This window comes from Oryctolagus cuniculus, chromosome 13 (genome assembly GCF_051225735.1).
Source record: "Oryctolagus cuniculus isolate XC-2025 breed Fujian yellow rabbit chromosome 13, ASM5122573v1, whole genome shotgun sequence".
Classification (NCBI taxonomy): domain Eukaryota; kingdom Metazoa; phylum Chordata; class Mammalia; order Lagomorpha; family Leporidae; genus Oryctolagus; species Oryctolagus cuniculus.
The window spans coordinates 80,658,123-80,671,383 of record NC_142879.1 but is presented as its reverse complement, the minus strand read 5'-3'; positions in this window follow the sequence as shown (position 1 = coordinate 80,671,383).

Genomic DNA, 13,261 nt, shown 5'->3' with positions numbered 1-13,261 from the left:
TTGGGTGCCTCAGCCGAGTTTTGGTTTCTTGAGCGGCAATTTCCTAAAGGATTTCTGGGTCTGAGTTGGTTTTGCCTTCTTCCTTCCCAAATGTTTTATTCTGACGCAATACAAACACGGGTTTAGACAGCAGATCCATTATGAAAGAAAAAACAAAACCAATTAGCGTGTCATGCTTAGAATTCTAGAGGCAGCACGACCAACATGAGTTTTTGTGTTTTGGACAAAGAAATGGAACCCTTTTGCAGAGGGGAATGATAATTAATTACCCCAAATCAGTTTGCCAGCGATTTTCAGGTGAATTGAATGAGTTTTCCAAGGCCAGTCATCTGGGAGGGGTGGATGAATCCGGAAACAGCCTGTTTCCTTGTGACTAAATCAAGCCCACTCTCAAAAAGGACTCTTCCATTTCTTTGGCTCTTTTCACATTTTTCTTCTTTATCATGGTTTGTACTGAATTTTCTGATGTGAGCTTTGATTTTGAGGCTGGAATATGGAGTTCAAGACCCGGAAGGCATGGTCTTTTTCAATCAGGGCACAGCTGTTGGCTTGCTCCAATTCTGGCTTTCTGTCATGGTTTTGGGTGCCTCAGCCGAGTTTTGGTTTCTTGAGCGGCAATTTCCTAAAGGATTTCTGGGTCTGAGTTGGTTTTGCCTTCTTCCTTCCCAAATGTTGTATTCTGACGCAATACAAACACGAGTTTAGACAGCAGATCCATTATGAAATAAAAAAAAAAAACAATTAGCGTGTCATGCTTAGAATTCTAGAGGCAGCACGACCAACATGAGTTTTTGTGTTTTGGACAAAGAAATGGAACCCTTTTGCAGAGGGGAACGATAATTAATTCCCCAAATCAGTTTGCCAGCGATTTTCAGGTGAATTTAATGAGTTTTCCAAAGCCAGTCATCTGGGAGGGGTGGATGAATCCGGAAACAGCCTGTTTCCTTGTGACTCAATCAAGCCCACTATCAAAAAGGACTCTTCCATTTCTTTGGCTCTTTTCACATTTTTCTTCTTTATCATGGTTTGTAATGAATTTTCTGATGGGAGCTTTGATTTTGAGGCTGGAATATGGAGTTCAAGACCCGGAAGGCATGGTCTTTTTCAATCAGGGCACAGCTGTTGGCTTGCTCCAATTCTGGCTTTCTGTCATGGTTTTGGGTGCCTCAGCCGAGTTTTGGTTTCTTGAGCGGCAATTTCCTAAAGGATTTCTGGGTCTGAGTTGGTTTTGCCTTCTTCCTTCCCAAATTTTGTATTCTGACGCAATACAAACACGAGTTTAGACAGCAGATCCATTATGAAATAAAAAAAAAAAAAAAAAAAAACAATTCGCGTGTCATGCTTAGAATTCTAGAGGCAGCACGACCAACATGAGTTTTTGTGTTTTGGACAAAGAAATGGAACCCTTTTGCAGAGGGGAACGATAATTTATTCCCCAAATCAGTTTGCCAGCGATTTTCAGGTGAATTGAATGAGTTTTCCAAAGCCAGTCAGCTGGGAGGGGTGGATGAATCCGGAAACAGCCTGTTTCCTTGTGACTCAATCAAGCCCACTATCAAAAAGGACTCTTCCATTTCTTTGGCTCTTTTCACATTTTTCTTCTTTATCATGGTTTGTAATGAATTTTCTGATGTGAGCTTTGATTTTGAGGCTGGAATATGGAGTTCAAGACCCGGAAGGCATGGTCTTTTTCAATCAGGGCACAGCTGTTGGCTTGCTCCAATTCTGGCTTTCTGTCATGGTTTTGGGTGCCTCAGCCGAGTTTTGGTTTCTTGAGCGGCAATTTCCTAAAGGATTTCTGGGTCTGAGTTGGTTTTGCCTTCTTCCTTCCCAAATGTTGTATTCTGACGCAATACAAACACGAGTTTAGACAGCAGATCCATTATGAAATAAAAAAAAAAAACAATTAGCGTGTCATGCTTAGAATTCTAGAGGCAGCACGACCAACATGAGTTTTTGTGTTTTGGACAAAGAAATGGAACCCTTTTGCAGAGGGGAACGATAATTCATTCCCCAAATCAGTTTGCCAGCGATTTTCAGGTGAATTTAATGAGTTTTCCAAAGCCAGTCATCTGGGAGGGGTGGATGAATCCGAAAACAGCCTGTTTCCTTGTGACTCAATCAAGCCCACTATCAAAAAGGACTCTTCCATTGCTTTGGCTCTTTTCACATTTTTCTTCTTTATCATGGTTTGTAATGAATTTTCTGATGGGAGCTTTGATTTTGAGGCTGGAATATGGAGTTCAAGACCCGGAAGGCATGGTCTTTTTCAATCAGGGCACAGCTGTTGGCTTGCTCCAATTCTGGCTTTCTGTCATGGTTTTGGGTGCCTCAGCCGAGTTTTGGTTTCTTGAGCGGCAATTTCCTAAAGGATTTCTGGGTCTGAGTTGGTTTTGCCTTCTTCCTTCCCAAATTTTGTATTCTGACGCAATACAAACACGAGTTTAGACAGCAGATCCATTATGAAATAAAAAAAAAAAAAAAAAACAATTCGCGTGTCATGCTTAGAATTCTAGAGGCAGCACGACCAACATGAGTTTTTGTGTTTTGGACAAAGAAATGGAACCCTTTTGCATAGGGGAACGATAATTCATTCCCCAAATCAGTTTGCCAGCGATTTTCAGGTGAATTGAATGAGTTTTCCAAAGCCAGTCAGCTGGGAGGGGTGGATGAATCCGGAAACAGCCTGTTTCCTTGTGACTCAATCAAGCCCACTATCAAAAAGGACTCTTCCATTTCTTTGGCTCTTTTCACATTTTTCTTCTTTATCATGGTTTGTAATGAATTTTCTGATGGGAGCTTTGATTTTGAGGCTGGAATATGGAATTCAAGACACGGAAGGAATGGTCTTTTTCAATCAGGGCACAGCTGTTGGCTTGCTCCAATACTGGCTTTCTGTCATGGTTTTGGGTGCCTCAGCCGAGTTTTGGTTTCTTGAGCGGCAATTTCCTAAAGGATTTCTGGGTCTGAGTTGGTTTTGCCTTCTTCCTTCCCAAATGTTTTATTCTGACGCAATACAAACACGGGTTTAGACAGCAGATCCATTATGAAAGAAAAAACAAAACCAATTAGCGTGTCATGCTTAGAATTCTAGAGGCAGCACGACCAACATGAGTTTTTGTGTTTTGGACAAAGAAATGGAACCCTTTTGCAGAGGGGAATGATAATTAATTACCCCAAATCAGTTTGCCAGCGATTTTCAGGTGAATTGAATGAGTTTTCCAAGGCCAGTCATCTGGGAGGGGTGGATGAATCCGGAAACAGCCTGTTTCCTTGTGACTAAATCAAGCCCACTATCAAAAAGGACTCTTCCATTTCTTTGGCTCTTTTCACATTTTTCTTCTTTATCATGGTTTGTACTGAATTTTCTGATGTGAGCTTTGATTTTGAGGCTGGAATATGGAGTTCAAGACCCGGAAGGCATGGTCTTTTTCAATCAGGGCACAGCTGTTGGCTTGCTCCAATTCTGGCTTTCTGTCATGGTTTTGGGTGCCTCAGCCGAGTTTTGGTTTCTTGAGCGGCAATTTCCTAAAGGATTTCTGGGTCTGAGTTGGTTTTGCCTTCTTCCTTCCCAAATTTTGTATTCTGACGCAATACAAACACGAGTTTAGACAGCAGATCCATTATGAAATAAAAAAAAAAAACAATTAGCGTGTCATGCTTAGAATTCTAGAGGCAGCACGACCAACATGAGTTTTTGTGTTTTGGACAAAGAAATGGAACCCTTTTGCAGAGGGGAACGATAATTAATTCCCCAAATCAGTTTGCCAGCGATTTTCAGGTGAATTTAATGAGTTTTCCAAAGCCAGTCATCTGGGAGGGGTGGATGAATCCGGAAACAGCCTGTTTCCTTGTGACTCAATCAAGCCCACTATCAAAAAGGACTCTTCCATTTCTTTGGCTCTTTTCACATTTTTCTTCTTTATCATGGTTTGTAATGAATTTTCTGATGGGAGCTTTGATTTTGAGGCTGGAATATGGAGTTCAAGACCCGGAAGGCATGGTCTTTTTCAATCAGGGCACAGCTGTTGGCTTGCTCCAATTCTGGCTTTCTGTCATGGTTTTGGGTGCCTCAGCCGAGTTTTGGTTTCTTGAGCGGCAATTTCCTAAAGGATTTCTGGGTCTGAGTTGGTTTTGCCTTCTTCCTTCCCAAATTTTGTATTCTGACGCAATACAAACACGAGTTTAGACAGCAGATCCATTATGAAATAAAAAAAAAAAAAAAAAACAATTCGCGTGTCATGCTTAGAATTCTAGAGGCAGCACGACCAACATGAGTTTTTGTGTTTTGGACAAAGAAATGGAACCCTTTTGCAGAGGGGAACGATAATTAATTCCCCAAATCAGTTTGCCAGCGATTTTCAGGTGAATTGAATGAGTTTTCCAAAGCCAGTCAGCTGGGAGGGGTGGATGAATCCGGAAACAGCCTGTTTCCTTGTGACTCAATCAAGCCCACTATCAAAAAGGACTCTTCCATTTCTTTGGCTCTTTTCACATTTTTCTTCTTTATCATGGTTTGTAATGAATTTTCTGATGTGAGCTTTGATTTTGAGGCTGGAATATGGAGTTCAAGACCCGGAAGGCATGGTCTTTTTCAATCAGGGCACAGCTGTTGGCTTGCTCCAATTCTGGCTTTCTGTCATGGTTTTGGGTGCCTCAGCCGAGTTTTGGTTTCTTGAGCGGCAATTTCCTAAAGGATTTCTGGGTCTGAGTTGGTTTTGCCTTCTTCCTTCCCAAATTTTGTATTCTGACGCAATACAAACACGAGTTTAGACAGCAGATCCATTATGAAATAAAAAAAAAAAACAAAACCAATTAGCGTGTCATGCTTAGAATTCTAGAGGCAGCACGACCAACATGAGTTTTTGTGTTTTGGAAAAAGAAATGGAAGCCTTTTGCAGAGGGGAACGATCCTGAATTCCCCAAATCAGTTTGCCAGCGATTTTCAGGTGAATTGAATGAGTTTTCCAAAGCCAGTCATCTGGGAGGGGTGGATGAATGCGGAAACAGCCTGTTTCCTTGTGACTAAATCAAGCCCACTATCAACAAGGACTCTTCCATTTCTTTGGCTCTTTTCACATTTTTCTTCTTTATCATGGTTTGTACTGAATTTTCTGATGTGAGCTTTGATTTTGAGGCTGGAATATGGAGTTCAAGACCCGGAAGGAATGGTCTTTTTCAATCAGGGCACAGCTGTTGGCTTGCTCCAATTCTGGCTTTCTGTCATGGTTTTGGGTGCCTCAGCTGAGTTTTGGTTTCTTGAGCGGCAATTTCCTAAAGGATTTCTGGGTCTGAGTTGGTTTTGCCTTCTTCCTTCCCAAATTTTGTATTCTGACGCAATACAAACACGAGTTTAGACAGCAGATCCATTATGAAATAAAAAAAAAAAAAAACAATTAGCGTGTCATGCTTAGAATTCTAGAGGCAGCACGACCAACATGAGTTTTTGTGTTTTGGACAAAGAACTGGAACCCTTTTGCAGAGGGGAACGATAATTAATTCCCCCAAATCAGTTTGCCAGCGATTTTCAGGTGAATTGAATGAGTTTTCCAAAGCCAGTCATCTGGGAGGGGTGGATGAATGCGGAAACAGCCTGTTTCCTTATGACTAAATCAAGCCCACTATCAAAAAGGACTCTTCCATTTCTTTGGCTCTTTTCACATTTTTCTTCTTTATCATGGTTTGTAATGAATTTTCTGATGTGAGCTTTGATTTTGAGGCTGGAATATGGAGTTCAAGACACGGAAGGAATGGTGTTTTTCAATCAGGGCACAGCTGTTGGCTTGCTCCAATTCTGGCTTTCTGTCATGGTTTTGGGTGCCTCAGCCGAGTTTTGGTTTCTTGAGCGGCAATTTCCTAAAGGATTTCTGGGTCTGAGTTGGTTTTGCCTTCTACCTTCCCAAATTTTGTATTCTGACGCAATACAAACACGAGTTTAGACAGCAGATCCATTATGAAATAAAAAACAAAACCAATTAGCGTGTCACGCTTAGAATTCTAGAGGCAGCATGACCAACATGAGTTTTTGTGTTTTGGACAAAGAAATGGAACCCTTTTGCAGAGGGGAACGATAATTAATTCCCCAAATCAGTTTGCCAGCGCTTTTCAGGTGAATTGAATGAGTTTTCCAAAGCCAGTCAGCTGGGAGGGGTGGATGAATCCGGAAACAGCCTGTTTCCTTGTGACTCAATCAAGCCCACTATCAAAAAGGACTCTTCCATTTCTTTGGCTCTTTTCACATTTTTCTTCTTTATCATGGTTTGTAATGAATTTTCTGATGTGAGCTTTGATTTTGAGGCTGGAATATGGAGTTCAAGACATGGAAGGCATGGTCTTTTTCAATCAGGGCACAGCTGTTGGCTTGCTCCAATTCTGGCTTTCTGTCATGGTTTTGGGTGCCTCAGCCGAGTTTTGGTTTCTTGAGCGGCAATTTCCTAAATGATTTCTGGGTCTGAGTTGGTTTTGCCTTCTACCTTCCCAAATTTTGTATTCTGACGCAATACAAACACGAGTTTAGACAGCAGATCCATTATGAAATAAAAAAAAACCAATTAGCGTGTCACGCTTAGAATTCTAGAGGCAGCATGACCAACATGAGTTTTTGTGTTTTGGACAAAGAAATGGAACCCTTTTGCAGAGGGGAACGATAATTAATTCCCCAAATCAGTTTGCCAGCGATTTTCAGGTGAATTGAATGAGTTTTCCAAAGCCAGTCAGCTGGGAGGGGTGGATGAATCCGGAAACAGCCTGTTTCCTTGTGACTAAATCAAGCCCACTATCAAAAAGGACTCTTCCATTTCTTTGGCTCTTTTCACATTTTTCTTCTTTATCATGGTTTGTACTGAATTTTCTGATGTGAGCTTTGATTTTGAGGCTGGAATATGGAGTTCAAGACACGGAAGGAATGGTCTTTTTCAATCAGGGCACAGCTGTTGGCTTGCTCCAGTTCTGGCTTTCTGTCATGGTTTTGGGTGCCTCAGCCGAGTTTTGGTTTCTTGAGCGGCAATTTCCTAAAGGATTTCTGGGTCTGAGTTGGTTTTGCCTTCTTCCTTCCCAAATGTTGTATTCTGACGCAATACAAACACGAGTTTAGACAGCAGATCCATTATGAAAGAAAAAAAAAAAAACAAAACCAATTAGCGTGTCATGCTTAGAATTCTAGAGGCAGCACGACCAACATGAGTTTTTGTGTTTTGGAAAAAGAAATGGAACCCTTTTGCAGAGGGGAACGATAATTAATTACCGCAAATCAGTTTGCCAGCGATTTTCAGGTGAATTGAATGAGTTTTCCAAGGCCAGTCATCTGGGAGGGGTGGATGAATCCGGAAACAGCCTGTTTCCTTGTGACTAAATCAAGCCCACTATCAAAAAGGACTCTTCCATTTCTTTGGCTCTTTTCACATTTTTCTTCTTTATCATGGTTTGTAATGAATTTTCTGATGGGAGCTTTGATTTTGAGGCTGGAATATGGAGTTCAAGACCCGGAAGGAATGGTCTTTTTCAATCAGGGCACAGCTGTTGGCTTGCTCCAATTCTGGCTTTCTGTCATGGTTTTGGGTGCCTCAGCCGAGTTTTGGTTTCTTGAGCGGCAATTTCCTAAAGGATTTCTGGGTCTGAGTTGGTTTTGCCTTCTTCCTTCCCAAATTTTGTATTCTGACGCAATACAAACACGAGTTTAGACAGCAGATCCATTATGAAATAAAAAAAAAAAACAAAACCAATTAGCGTGTCATGCTTAGAATTCTAGAGGCAGCACGACCAACATGAGTTTTTGTGTTTTGGAAAAAGAAATGGAAGCCTTTTGCAGAGGGGAACGATCCTGAATTCCCCAAATCAGTTTGCCAGCGATTTTCAGGTGAATTGAATGAGTTTTCCAAAGCCAGTCATCTGGGAGGGGTGGATGAATGCGGAAACAGCCTGTTTCCTTGTGACTAAATCAAGCCCACTATCAACAAGGACTCTTCCATTTCTTTGGCTCTTTTCACATTTTTCTTCTTTATCATGGTTTGTACTGAATTTTCTGATGTGAGCTTTGATTTTGAGGCTGGAATATGGAGTTCAAGACACGGAAGGAATGGTCTTTTTCAATCAGGGCACAGCTGTTGGCTTGCTCCAATTCTGGCTTTCTGTCATGGTTTTGGGTGCCTCAGCTGAGTTTTGGTTTCTTGAGCGGCAATTTCCTAAAGGATTTCTGGGTCTGAGTTGGTTTTGCCTTCTTCCTTCCCAAATGTTGTATTCTGACGCAATACAAACACGAGTTTAGACAGCAGATCCATTATGAAATAAAAAAAAAAAAAAACAATTAGCGTGTCATGCTTAGAATTCTAGAGGCAGCACGACCAACATGAGTTTTTGTGTTTTGGACAAAGAACTGGAACCCTTTTGCAGAGGGGAACGATAATTAATTCCCCCAAATCAGTTTGCCAGCGATTTTCAGGTGAATTGAATGAGTTTTCCAAAGCCAGTCATCTGGGAGGGGTGGATGAATGCGGAAACAGCCTGTTTCCTTGTGACTAAATCAAGCCCACTATCAAAAAGGACTCTTCCATTTCTTTGGCTCTTTTCACATTTTTCTTCTTTATCATGGTTTGTAATGAATTTTCTGATGTGAGCTTTGATTTTGAGGCTGGAATATGGAGTTCAAGACACGGAAGGAATGGTGTTTTTCAATCAGGGCACAGCTGTTGGCTTGCTCCAATTCTGGCTTTCTGTCATGGTTTTGGGTGCCTCAGCCGAGTTTTGGTTTCTTGAGCGGCAATTTCCTAAAGGATTTCTGGGTCTGAGTTGGTTTTGCCTTCTACCTTCCCAAATTTTGTATTCTGACGCAATACAAACACGAGTTTAGACAGCAGATCCATTATGAAATAAAAAACAAAACCAATTAGCGTGTCACGCTTAGAATTCTAGAGGCAGCATGACCAACATGAGTTTTTCTGTTTTGGACAAAGAAATGGAACCCTTTTGCAGAGGGGAACGATAATTAATTCCCCAAATCAGTTTGCCAGCGCTTTTCAGGTGAATTGAATGAGTTTTCCAAAGCCAGTCAGCTGGGAGGGGTGGATGAATCCGGAAACAGCCTGTTTCCTTGTGACTCAATCAAGCCCACTATCAAAAAGGACTCTTCCATTTCTTTGGCTCTTTTCACATTTTTCTTCTTTATCATGGTTTGTAATGAATTTTCTGATGTGAGCTTTGATTTTGAGGCTGGAATATGGAGTTCAAGACATGGAAGGCATGGTCTTTTTCAATCAGGGCACAGCTGTTGGCTTGCTCCAATTCTGGCTTTCTGTCATGGTTTTGGGTGCCTCAGCCGAGTTTTGGTTTCTTGAGCGGCAATTTCCTAAAGGATTTCTGGGTCTGAGTTGGTTTTGCCTTCTACCTTCCCAAATTTTGTATTCTGACGCAATACAAACACGAGTTTAGACAGCAGATCCATTATGAAATAAAAAAAAAACCAATTAGCGTGTCACGCTTAGAATTCTAGAGGCAGCATGACCAACATGAGTTTTTGTGTTTTGGACAAAGAAATGGAACCCTTTTGCAGAGGGGAACGATCATTAATTCCCCAAATCAGTTTGCCAGCGATTTTCAGGTGAATTGAATGAGTTTTCCAAAGCCAGTCAGCTGGGAGGGGTGGATGAATCCGGAAACAGCCTGTTTCCTTGTGACTAAATCAAGCCCACTATCAAAAAGGACTCTTCCATTTCTTTGGCTCTTTTCACATTTTTCTTCTTTATCATGGTTTGTAATGAATTTTCTGATGTGAGCTTTGATTTTGAGGCTGGAATATGGAGTTCAAGACACGGAAGGAATGGTCTTTTTCAATCAGGGCACAGCTGTTGGCTTGCTCCAGTTCTGGCTTTCTGTCATGGTTTTGGGTGCCTCAGCCGAGTTTTGGTTTCTTGAGCGGCAATTTCCTAAAGGATTTCTGGGTCTGAGTTGGTTTTGCCTTCTTCCTTCCCAAATGTTGTATTCTGACGCAATACAAACACGAGTTTAGACAGCAGATCCATTATGAAAGAAAAAAAAAAAAACAAAACCAATTAGCGTGTCATGCTTAGAATTCTAGAGGCAGCACGACCAACATGAGTTTTTGTGTTTTGGAAAAAGAAATGGAACCCTTTTGCAGAGGGGAACGATAATTAATTACCGCAAATCAGTTTGCCAGCGATTTTCAGGTGAATTGAATGAGTTTTCCAAGGCCAGTCATCTGGGAGGGGTGGATGAATCCGGAAACAGCCTGTTTCCTTGTGACTAAATCAAGCCCACTATCAAAAAGGACTCTTCCATTTCTTTGGCTCTTTTCACATTTTTCTTCTTTATCATGGTTTGTAATGAATTTTCTGATGGGAGCTTTCATTTTGAGGCTGGAATATGGAGTTCAAGACCCGGAAGGCATGGTCTTTTTCAATCAGGGCACAGCTGTTGGCTTGCTCCAATTCTGGCTTTCTGTCATGGTTTTGGGTGCCTCAGCCGAGTTTTGGTTTCTTGAGCGGCAATTTCCTAAAGGATTTCTGGGTCTGAGTTGGTTTTGCCTTCTTCCTTCCCAAATTTTGTATTCTGACGCAATACAAACACGAGTTTAGACAGCAGATCCATTATGAAAGAAAAAACAAAACCAATTAGCGTGTCATGCTTAGAATTCTAGAGGCAGCACGACCAACATGAGTTTTTGTGTTTTGGAAAAAGAAATGGAACCCTTTTGCAGAGGGGAACGATCATTAATTCCCCAAATCAGTTTGCCAGCGATTTTCAGGTGAATTGAATGAGTTTTTCAAAGCCAGTCAGCTGGGAGGGGTGTATGAATCCGGAAACAGCCTGTTTCCTTGGGACTAAATCAAGCCCACTCTCAAAAAGGACTCTTCCATTTCTTTGGCTCTTTTCACATTTTTCTTCTTTATCATGGTTTGTAATGAATTTTCTGATGTGAGCTTTGATTTTGAGGCTGGAATATGGAGTTCAAGACCCGGAAGGAATGGTGTTTTTCAATCAGGGCACAGCTGTTGGCTTGCTCCAATTCTGGCTTTCTGTCATGGTTTTGGGTGCCTCAGCCGAGTTTTGGTTTCTTGAGCGGCAATTTCCTAAAGGATTTCTGGGTCTGAGTTGGTTTTGCCTTCTTCCTTCCCAAATGTTGTATTCTGACGCAATACAAACACGAGTTTAGACAGCAGATCCATTATGAAAGAAAAAAAAAAAAACAAAACCAATTAGCGTGTCATGCTTAGAATTCTAGAGGCAGCACGACCAACATGAGTTTTTGTGTTTTGGAAAAAGAAATGGAACCCTTTTGCAGAGGGGAACGATAATTAATTACCGCAAATCAGTTTGCCAGCGATTTTCAGGTGAATTGAATGAGTTTTCCAAGGCCAGTCATCTGGGAGGGGTGGATGAATCCGGAAACAGCCTGTTTCCTTGTGACTAAATCAAGCCCACTATCAAAAAGGACTCTTCCATTTCTTTGGCTCTTTTCACATTTTTCTTCTTTATCATGGTTTGTAATGAATTTTCTGATGGGAGCTTTGATTTTGAGGCTGGAATATGGAGTTCAAGACCCGGAAGGAATGGTCTTTTTCAATCAGGGCACAGCTGTTGGCTTGCTCCAATTCTGGCTTTCTGTCATGGTTTTGGGTGCCTCAGCCGAGTTTTGGTTTCTTGAGCGGCAATTTCCTAAAGGATTTCTGGGTCTGAGTTGGTTTTGCCTTCTTCCTTCCCAAATTTTGTATTCTGACGCAATACACACACGAGTTTAGACAGCAGCTCCATTATGAAAGAAAAAACAAAACCAATTAGCGTGTCATGCTTAGAATTCTAGAGGCAGCACGACCAACATGAGTTTTTGTGTTTTGGAAAAAGAAATGGAACCCTTTTGCAGAGGGGAACGATCATGAATTTCCCAAATCAGTTTGCCAGCGATTTTCAGGTGAATTGAATGAGTTTTCCAAAGCCAGTCAGCTGGGAGGGGTGTATGAATCCGGAAACAGCCTGTTTCCTTGGGACTAAATCAAGCCCACTCTCAAAAAGGACTCTTCCATTTCTTTGGCTCTTTTCACATTTTTCTTCTTTATCATGGTTTGTAATGAATTTTCTGATGTGAGCTTTGATTTTGAGGCTGGAATATGGAGTTCAAGACCCGGAAGGAATGGTGTTTTTCAATCAGGGCACAGCTGTTGGCTTGCTCCAATTCTGGCTTTCTGTCATGGTTTTGGGTGCCTCAGCCGAGTTTTGGTTTCTTGAGCGGCAATTTCCTAAAGGATTTCTGGGTCTGAGTTGGTTTTGTCTTCTTCCTTCCCAAATTTTGTATTCTGACGCAATACAAACACGAGTTTAGACAGCAGATCCATTATGAAATAAAAAAAAAAAAACAAAACCAATTAGCGTGTCATGCTTAGAATTCTAGAGGCAGCACGACCAACATGAGTTTTTGTGTTTTGGACAAAGAAATGGAACCCTTTTGCAGAGGGGAACGATAATTAATTCCCCCAAATCAGTTTGCCAGCGATTTTCAGGTGAATTGAATGAGTTTTCCAAAGCCAGTCAGCTGGGAGGGGTGGATGAATCCGGAAACAGCCTGTTTCCTTGTGACTAAATCAAGCCCACTATCAAAAAGGACTCTTCCATTTCTTTGGCTCTTTTCACATTTTTCTTCTTTATCATGGTTTGTAATGAATTTTCTGATGTGAGCTTTGATTTTGAGGCTGGAATATGGAGTTCAAGACCCGGAAGGAATGGTCTTTTTCAATCAGGGCACAGCTGTTGGCTTGCTCCAATTCTGGCTTTCTGTCATGGTTTTGGGTGCCTCAGCCAAGTTTTGGTTTCTTGAGCGGCAATTTCCTAAAGGATTTCTGGGTCTGAGTTGGTTTTGCCTTCTTCCTTCCCAAATGTTGTATTCTGACGCAATACAAACACGAGTTTAGACAGCAGATCCATTACTAAATAAAAAGAAAAACCAAAACCAGTTCGCGTGTCATGCTTAGAATTCTAGAGGCAGCACGACCAACATGAGTTTTTGTGTTTTGGAAAAAGAAATGGAAGCCTTTTGCAGAGGGGAACGATAATTCATTCCCCAAATCAGTTTGCCAGCGATTTTCAGGTGAATTGAATGGGTTTTCCAAAGCCAGTCAGCTGGGAGGGGTGGATGAATCCGGAAACAGCCTGTTTCCTTGTGACTAAATCAAGCCCACTATCATAAAGGACTCTTCCATTTCTTTGGCTCTTTTCACATTTTTCTTCTTTATCATGGTTTGTAATGAATTTTCTGATG